At 41.6% G+C, this 8,888-nt stretch overlaps 3 non-coding genes across 3 annotated transcripts; all 3 read left to right on the plus strand.

Moving 5' to 3' along the window:
• Positions 1-4,590: 4,590 nt before the first annotated feature.
• TRNAS-CGA lies at positions 4,591-4,672 on the plus strand. The gene has a single exon. It is a non-coding gene; the product is annotated as a tRNA-Ser (tRNA).
• A 1,290-nt stretch (positions 4,673-5,962) lies between these two features.
• Positions 5,963-6,044, plus strand: TRNAS-CGA. Its single transcript has one exon. It is a non-coding gene; the product is annotated as a tRNA-Ser (tRNA).
• A 1,426-nt stretch (positions 6,045-7,470) lies between these two features.
• TRNAL-CAA lies at positions 7,471-7,552 on the plus strand. Its single transcript has one exon. It is a non-coding gene; the product is annotated as a tRNA-Leu (tRNA).
• The last annotated feature ends 1,336 nt before the right edge of the window (positions 7,553-8,888 follow it).

An 8,888-nucleotide genomic window follows, 5' to 3' on the forward strand; every position in this document is an offset into this window, starting at 1 on the left:
TTGATTGCAAAATGTTGTGTGCCATAGAATCCACAAATAAGCTGGCAAATGGCTGCGGTCCAATCAAAATGCTGCTACGGGGCCCTGTGATTTGTGCACCACTTTATGTAAGTGTTTGTATTTCCATTCCTGGAAAAAATCCTTGACCTTTAAATACAATTTCTGTACAACCACACAGTCGAGTCCTTAAAAAGGTAGGACGGTGAGAATGATTTGATAGAAGTCGTTTTGTTAGGATCTGTGTAATCCACATCCCGAGATTATGTACGTTTCACCTTTTCCTCATTCTTGTGACCCGGGCCAGACACACATGTAGCTGTTTGAAGAGCAGATATTTCAGAATCAGTGCGGACAGCAAAAATTAGAAACAAACTAACTGATTAAAGTATTGATCCCGAGGACAGCCTGTACAGCATCCAGGAAAACCTACCAGAGTTATTCTCTATCTTTTCTGTAACTCCATCCCTGCTGGATCTCTAAATGCTTTCTACTCCATAATAAGAAAAAAATAAATGTTTTGCTATTTGTGTTTGAATGTTTAAAAGATATTCACATTGTTAAAAAGTAACTAATAACAAAATTTAGCTTAACATAATTTAACCTTAGTATAATATAATACAATAGCTTATAAAAAATTATAATATCCTTTACATTCTATTAGATAAAGATATTCACATTGGTTAAGAATGATACAATAATTTGAATGCTTCTCTAGATCTAAATGTGAAATTGATAATATGTATTATATTATCAATTTCACATTTAGATCTAGAGAAGCATTCAAATTCATTCATACATTCATACAGTGTAATTTTCTTTATATATCATAACATTTCATATAATTGCCTGATATGCCTAATGGGGTAGATTCAGAGAGCAATTACGCCAGCGTATCCATAGATACGCCGCGTAATTGCTAAGTGGCGCCGGCGTATCTACTTTCTGTATTCAGAAAGCTAGCTACGCCGACTTTAGCCTAAGATACGACTGGCATAAGTCTCTTACGCCGTTGTATCTTAGGGTGCATTCTGGCGCTGGCCGCTAGGTGGTGCTCCCATAGATGTCAGCGTAGAGTATGCAAATTACATACTTATGCCGATTCACGAACGTACATGCGCCCGGCGGTAGTTTTTTACGTTGTTTGCGTACGTCGTTTTCGTCATAAGGCTGCTCCTGCTATTAGGAGGCGCAGCCAATGTTAAGTAGGGACGTCGTTCCCGCGTCGCGATTTGAAATTTTTACGTTGTTTGTGTAAGTCGTCCGTGAATGGCGCTGGACGCCATTTACGTTCACGTCGATACCAATGACGTCCTTGCAAAGTCAATTACCGCAATGCACGTCGGGAAATTTTAGGGACGGCGCATGCGCAGTACGTTGGGCGCGGGAACGCGCCTAATTTAAATGATCCACGCCCCCTACGGGATCATTTGAATTATGCGCGCTTACGCCGGCCCCTTTTACGCTACGCCGCCGCAACTTTACAGGCAAGTGCATTGTGAATCAAGCACTTGCCCGTAAAACTTGCGGAGGTGTAACATAAATGTCATTCGTTACGCCGCCGCAGTTTTGCGTGCCCCGACCTGAATCCACCCCAATGTGTGTTGAAAGGGCCTCTTGATGTTGTCATGGGAAGCCCATGTGGCATGGTGCGCAAACAGGATCACAATTGGGAATAATGAGACAACTACATATGTAGTTGTGGCCGAGTGGATAAGGCGATGGATTCGAAATCCATTGTGGTTTCCCTGCGCAGGTTTCGAATCCTGTCAACTTCTACCTATTCTTGGGCTGTCCCAAAAGGATCTTCTATAGCAGGGATATGCAATTAGCGGACCTCCAGCTGTTGCAGAACTACAAGTCCCATGAGGCATAGCAAGACTCCGACAGCCACAAGCATGACACCCAGAGGCATGATGGGACTTGTCGTTTTGCAACAGCTGGAGGTCCGCTAATTGCATATCCCTGTTCTATAGCATTGAAGGAATAGACTGTTGTCACCTTATAAACGGAAGTACCTTAAAGGGATGCTTCGGAAAGCTCTAGAATGAAAATATGGGCTGCCGGAGAGGTCATTATATTTCTTCTACTGATGGGTCTTACCATTGGCAATTCTTCAAAACCTTAAGTTGAGAGGGTTAGTTTAACAAGAACCCCCTGTCCATCCCTCCTCCACTGCACTTCATGAATATCGGCTTTTTTTTTTACTGAAAGGGGGTTTGGTCCCACCTCCAAATACATATCATTTACCTAGGGGAATACAGGCATACCCCACTTTTAAGTACACAATGGGACCAGAGCATGTATGTAAAACGAAAATGTACTTAAAGTGAAAAAATACCCTTTTTCAATTTTAGGGTGTAGTGGGGGGTCAGGGACTGTAGTGGGGGTGTCACGAGCTGTAGTTGAGGTCTCAGGGGCTGTAGTGGGGGTGTCAGGGGCACACTGGAACAGGGTGGGGTATGCACTTGAAGTTTCAGCTCCTTCTACTGCAGCTGCAAAATGTCTGTACAGTACTTGTAAGGCACTTTACATACACTCGCAGGTATGTCCTTACTCGCGAGTGTATGTAAAGTGAGTGTACTTAAAGCGGGGTATGCCTGTAATGTGTACAGTGCTCGCTTTGCCTCCTGGGATATGAACATCACATATCCCAGGAGGCCTTAGTGTTTCATTCACAGAGGAGGAGGGGGGCACGGGCCAAGTGAAGCATCATCGGAAGTCCCACTGGCTGAATCCGGAAGAGTCGTTGGGCTTCCCGATGATGTCACACACAAACATGGCAGCACGGGACCCCATCGATTGATGCTGGGAAGAGGATCTTAGCAGGACAACGCTGGATCTGCTGGGTGGGTGAGTATATGAACTGTTTAGAACCCACCACAAGGTAAGTAGGGCTTAGAAAAAAGGAGGGATGGAGAGGTGAAGATCTGCTTTGAACTTGTACTCCAGCCAGGTAGCCCCAACCAAACCCACAAATACCCAAATAGTACCTCCCTTTACATTCTATTAGATAAAGATATTCACATTGTTTAAGAATGATAAAAGGATTTTAATGTTTCTTTTTATCTAAATTTGAAAGCAATAATATAATATATTCATTTTTTTTTTTACGCTATATTAATGTCTGTATCATAACATTTCATCTAATTGCCTGATACATGTCATTTACCTAGGTAAATAATGTGTACAGTGCTCACTTTGCCTCCTGGGATATGTACATCACATATCCCATAGACTCGATTGTTAAAAACCTGGGAGCAGTGCCCCATGTCAAGCTGACAAAGATTTTTCCTTGGACGCCAATGTAAAGTGGGGTATTCCTGTGTATATATACAGTATATATATATTTATATAGATATATTTATATATTTATTTATTTATTTTAAACTGATCTTATTCGTGGTTTAGAAATGGGAGGATTTAACAGAAAATATTTTTCTTTTAAAAATAAATTTGTGTATATGTATTTATTATGCCAAGGCACTTGATAGTTTTTTGAGGGACACCTAAAGCTCTTTAAACATTTATTGTATCCAATATTATGGTTAGGAGTCTAGGTGATGTTTCTAGTTGTATTGATTATTTTTCCTTCAGGGTTTTTTTTTTATTATTTATTGGGAATTGGTTGTCCTTTAGAACTATTTACCTGAGTTTTTTTTAAGGTTTAATTATTTGTCACATGATTGCAAAATGTTGTGTGCCATAGAATCCTCAAATAAGCTGGCAAATGGCTGCGGTCCAATCAAAATGCTGCTACGGGGCCCTGTGATTTGTGAACCACTTTATGTAAGTGTTTGTATTTCCATTCCTGGGAAAATCCTTGATCTGTTGGTTGACCTTTAAATACAATTTCTGTACAACCACACAGCCGAGTCCTTAAAAAACATAGGACGGTGAGAATGATTTGATAGAAGTCGTTTTGTTAGGATCTGTGTAATCCACATCCCGAGATTATGTACGTTTCACCTTTTCCTCATTCTTGTGACCCGGGCCAGACACACATGTAGCTGTTTGAAGAGCAGATATTTCAGAATCAGTACGGACAGCAAAAATTTGAAACAAACTAACTGATTAAAGTATTGATCCCGAGGACAGCCTGTACAGCATCCAGGAAAACCTACCAGAGTTATTCTCTATCTTTTCTGTAACTCCATCCCTGCTGGATCTCTAAATGCTTTCTACTTTTTTCTAAAAAAAAAAAATTGTTATTTTTGTTTGAATGTTTAAACGATATTCACATTGTTAAAAAAGTATCAAATAATATAATTTAGCTTAACATAATTTAATTTATAGTATAATATAATATAATAGTTTATAAATAATTATAATTTTTTTTTACATTCTAATAGATAAAGATATTCACATTGTTTAAGAATGATAAAAGGATTTTAATGCTTCTTTAGATCTAAATTTGAAAGCAATAATATAATTCATATAGTGTTAAAAAGAATTAATATATCATAACATTTCATTTAATTGCCTGATATGCCTAATGTGTGTTGAAAGGGTCTCTTGATATTGTCATTGGAAGCCCATGTGGCATGGTGCGCACACAGGATCACAATTGGGAATAAGGCAACTGGTACATATGTAGTTGTGGCCGAGTGGTTAAGGCGATGGACTCGAAATCCATTGGGGTCTCCCTGCGCAGGTTCGAATCCTGCCAACTACGATCTGTTCTTGGACTGTCTATATGTATCGCTTATCATTGAAGGAACAGACTGTTGTCACCTTATAACAGGAAGTACCTTAAAGGGGTGCCTAAGGGAGCTCTAGAATGAAGACAAGGGCATTATACTTCTACTGATGGGTCTTACCATAGGCAATTCTTTAAAACCTTGAGTTTAGAGGGCTAGTTTAAAAGAACCTCCTCCACTGCACTTCATGCATGACTTTTTTTTTACTGAAAAGGGGTTTGGTTCCACCTAGAAATACATGTCATTTACCTAGATGAATAATGTGTAAAGTGCTCGCTTTGCCTCCTGGGATATGTACATCACATATCCCAGGAGGCCTTAAGGCTCGTACACACGATAGGTTAAACCGATAAAAACGGTCTGATGGACCGTTTTCATCGGTCCAAACCGATCGTGTGTGGGCACCATAGGTTATTTAACCTTTGGTTAAAAAAAAGCAAACTTGCTTTGAAATTTAACCGATGGATTGCTAACCGATAGGTCAAAACCGATTAGGTCAAAACCGTTAGTATGCAAAACCATTGGTTAAAAACCCGGGCATGCTCAGAATCAAGTCGACGCATGCTTGGAAGCATTGAACTCCGTTTTTTTCAGCACGTCATTGTGTTTTACGTCACCGCGTGCTGACGTGATCGGTTATTTAACCTATGGTGTGTACGCGTGACGGACCATCAGTCAGCTTCATAGGTTAACCTAAGACAACTGTCCTTCAGATCGTTTTCATCGGATGGACTGATCGTGTGTATGAGGCTTTAGTGTTTAATTCACAGAGGATGTCCCACACAAACATGGCAGCCCGGGACCCCCATCGGTGGATGCTGAGAAGAGGATCTCAGCAGGACAACGCTGGATCTGCCGGGTGGGTGAATATATGAACTTTTGAGAACCCACCACAAGTAAGGCTTAAAAAAAAGGTGATGTGGGAAGGTGAAGATCTGCTTTAAACTTGTACTCCAACCAGGTAACCCCACCCAAACCTACAAATACCCAAATAGTACCACCCTTTACATTATATTAGATAAACATGTTCACATTGTTTTAGAATTATTAAACGATAATAATGCTTCTTTAGATCTAAATTTGAAAGTAATAATATAATACATACATTCATATAGTGTAAAAAAAAAAATATATTAAAACATTTCATATAATTGCCTGATATGCCTAATGTGTGTCAAAAGGGCCTCTTGATGCTGTCATTGGAAGCCCATGTGGCATGGTGCGAAAAGCGGATTAAAAATTGTGACTGGGAAATGAGTACCAATGTAGTTGTGGCCGAGTGGTTAAGGCGATGGACTCGAAATCCATTGGGGTCTCCCTGCGCAGGTTCGAATCCTGCCAACTACGATCTATTCTTGGGCTGTCCCAAAAGGATGTTCTAGATGTATCTCTTAGCACTGAAGGAACATACTGTTGTCACTGTAGAACAGGGAAGTCCTGCACACGACCGGACATGTCCGCTGAAACTGGTCCGCCGACCAGTTTCAGCGGACAGATCCGATCGTGTGTACAGGCTAGCGGACAGATTTCCAGCGGACAAATGTTTCTTAGCATGCTAAGAAACGTGTCCGCTGGTGTGTACGAGGCCTCAGAGGTCCATACGTTCAGGTGAGCGGTTTGCACTTCTGGTGGAGGAGACACATTTGTTTGGATTTATGGTGATTGATTTCAGCACTCCATTCACTATCCAAGGAATCCTGCTTCCTTTGTGGTTCTTCTGCTGTGCTTTGGACTGATATATTTTATTTATTTTTATTGCATTTATTTATTTTTTGAGCGCTGCACTGCTCTTTTTATATGTACTCTATTTAAGGACAATATTGACCTTCATTGTTCAGCTGCTGTTATTTTGTTTTTAGTTTTTGCGCTGTCTGTATTTTCCTATTAAGTCGCTGAAAGGGTTGTTTCAGAAAGCGCTAGAATGAAGACATGGGTCTTACCATAGGCAATTCTTCAAAACCTTGAGTTAAGAGGGCTAGTTTAAAATAACCTCCTGTTCATCACTCCTCCACTGCACTTCCTAAATATCATCTTTTTTTTTTTTTAATGAAAAGGGGTTTGGTCCCACCTCCAATACATGTCATTTACCTAGGTGAATAATGTGTACAGTGCTCGCGTTGCCTCCCGGGATATGTACATCACATATCCCAGAAGGCCTTAGTGTTTCATTTACAGAGGAGGAGGGGGGCACAGGCCAAGTGACCCATCATCGGAAGGCCTACTGGCTGAATCCGGAAGAGTCCTTGGGCTTCCCGATGACATCACATATAAACATGGCAGCCCGGGGACCCCATCGTTGGATGCTGGGAAGAGGATCTCAGCAGGACAACGCTGGATCTGCTGGGTGGGTGAATATATGAACAATTGAGAACCCACCACAAGGCAACAAGGGCTTAAAAAAAGAAGAAGAAGAGGTGGGAAGGTGAAGATCTGCTTTAAACTTGTACTACAGCCAGGTAACCCCTCCCAAACCCACAAATACCCAAATAGTACCACCCTTTACATTATATTAGATAAAGATATTCACATTGTTTAAAAATTATTAAATTATTTTAATGCTTCTTTAGATCTACATTTGAAAGCAATAATAATATAATACATACATTCATATAGTGTAAAAAAATAAAATATATCATAACATCTTACATCATTCATATAATTGCCTAATATGCATAATGTGTGTTGAAAGAGCCTCTTAATATCATCATTGCAAGCCCATGTGGCATGGTGCGCAAACAGGATCACAATTGGGAAGGAAGAAAGGAGTACATATGTAGTTGTGGCCGAGTGGTTAAGGTGCTGGACTCAAAATCCATTGGGGTCTCCCTGCGCAGGTTCAAATCCTGCCAAAAACGGTCTATGCTTGTCTGTAAGTATAGTGTCTATTATTCTCTTAGCATTGAAAGAACAGATTGTTCTCACCTTAAGAAGTACCTTAAAGGTGTCCTGAGCACTAGAATAAAGACACAGGCTGCCAGAGCGGTCATTATACTTCCTCCTGGGACTTACTATTGGCAATTTTTTTAAAAGGGTTGGTTAAAGTGGATCTTTACCCTTAAATTCAAAGTCCTTCCTGTCCACCCCTCCTCGGCTCCACTTCCTGAATATTGCCTTTTTTTTAACCCTTCCTTGTCCTTTGGTGAATGATGTATACTGCACTCGCTTTGCCTCCTGGTATTTGTACATCACATATCCTGGGAGGCCTTCATTCACAGAGGAGAAGGAGGCGCATAATCGGAAGGCCCACTGGCTGAACCCAGAAGAGTCGTTGGGCTTCCCGATGATGTCACACACAAACATGGCAGCACGGGACCTAATTGGTGGATGCTGAGAAGAGGATCTCAGCAGGACAACTATGGATCTGCTGGGTGGGTGATTATATGAACTGTTGATAACCCACCAGTGACGGGACAAGGTTCTCTGGAGCCCAGGGCGATCATGACAAATTGCGCCACATGTATGATTATGTGCCAGCAAAAATCCCCCCTCCCAATACAAAATTGAGCACTAATCAGCATTCTCCCCCTGAGCATACATCCCCCCTTCCTCCCAGTACAAAGCCACACCCCTGCTAAAATCCCCTCTCCTGGCAAAAATGTTTGCCCCATTCTCAGCTCAAATCCTCTCTCTTCCAATATGCCCTCAGCACATATCCCTCCCCCCAAAAAAAATTCCCCCCCAGCCAAGTCCTATACCCCTCAAATTTCCCCTCAGAGCAAAAAACTTCTCCCCCATTCCAAATCCCCTCACCCTAGCACAAATACCCCTAATTGTCCCTACTAGCATAAATCCCACCCCCACAATACAAATTTTGTTTTCTGATCTTAGCACAAATCCCTCCTCAGAACCATATTGCCTTTTCTAGCATGACCCCCCTCCCTTCAAATCACTCCGTCCTAGCAAAAATCCTCTTCACCCATCCCTTCCAACACAAATTCCCCCAAATTACTACTCAAAGCACACCTACCCAAATTTCCCCTCCTAGAACAATTCTTACCCCCTACCACCCTCCCCCAAATTCCCCCATCCAATACAAATTCCCTCCCCCCAAATCTACTTGTGGTGCCCCCCTACCCCACATGATACCACAGTGTCCAGGGCAGCCGCCCCTCCTGCCCACCCCTTGTCCCGGCCCTGTAACCCACTACAAGGTAAGTAGGGCTTTAAAAAAATAAGGGCTGGGAAGGTGAA

Source organism: Rana temporaria, chromosome 11 (genome assembly GCF_905171775.1).
Source record: "Rana temporaria chromosome 11, aRanTem1.1, whole genome shotgun sequence".
In the NCBI taxonomy this organism is placed as follows: Eukaryota; Metazoa; Chordata; class Amphibia; order Anura; family Ranidae; genus Rana; species Rana temporaria.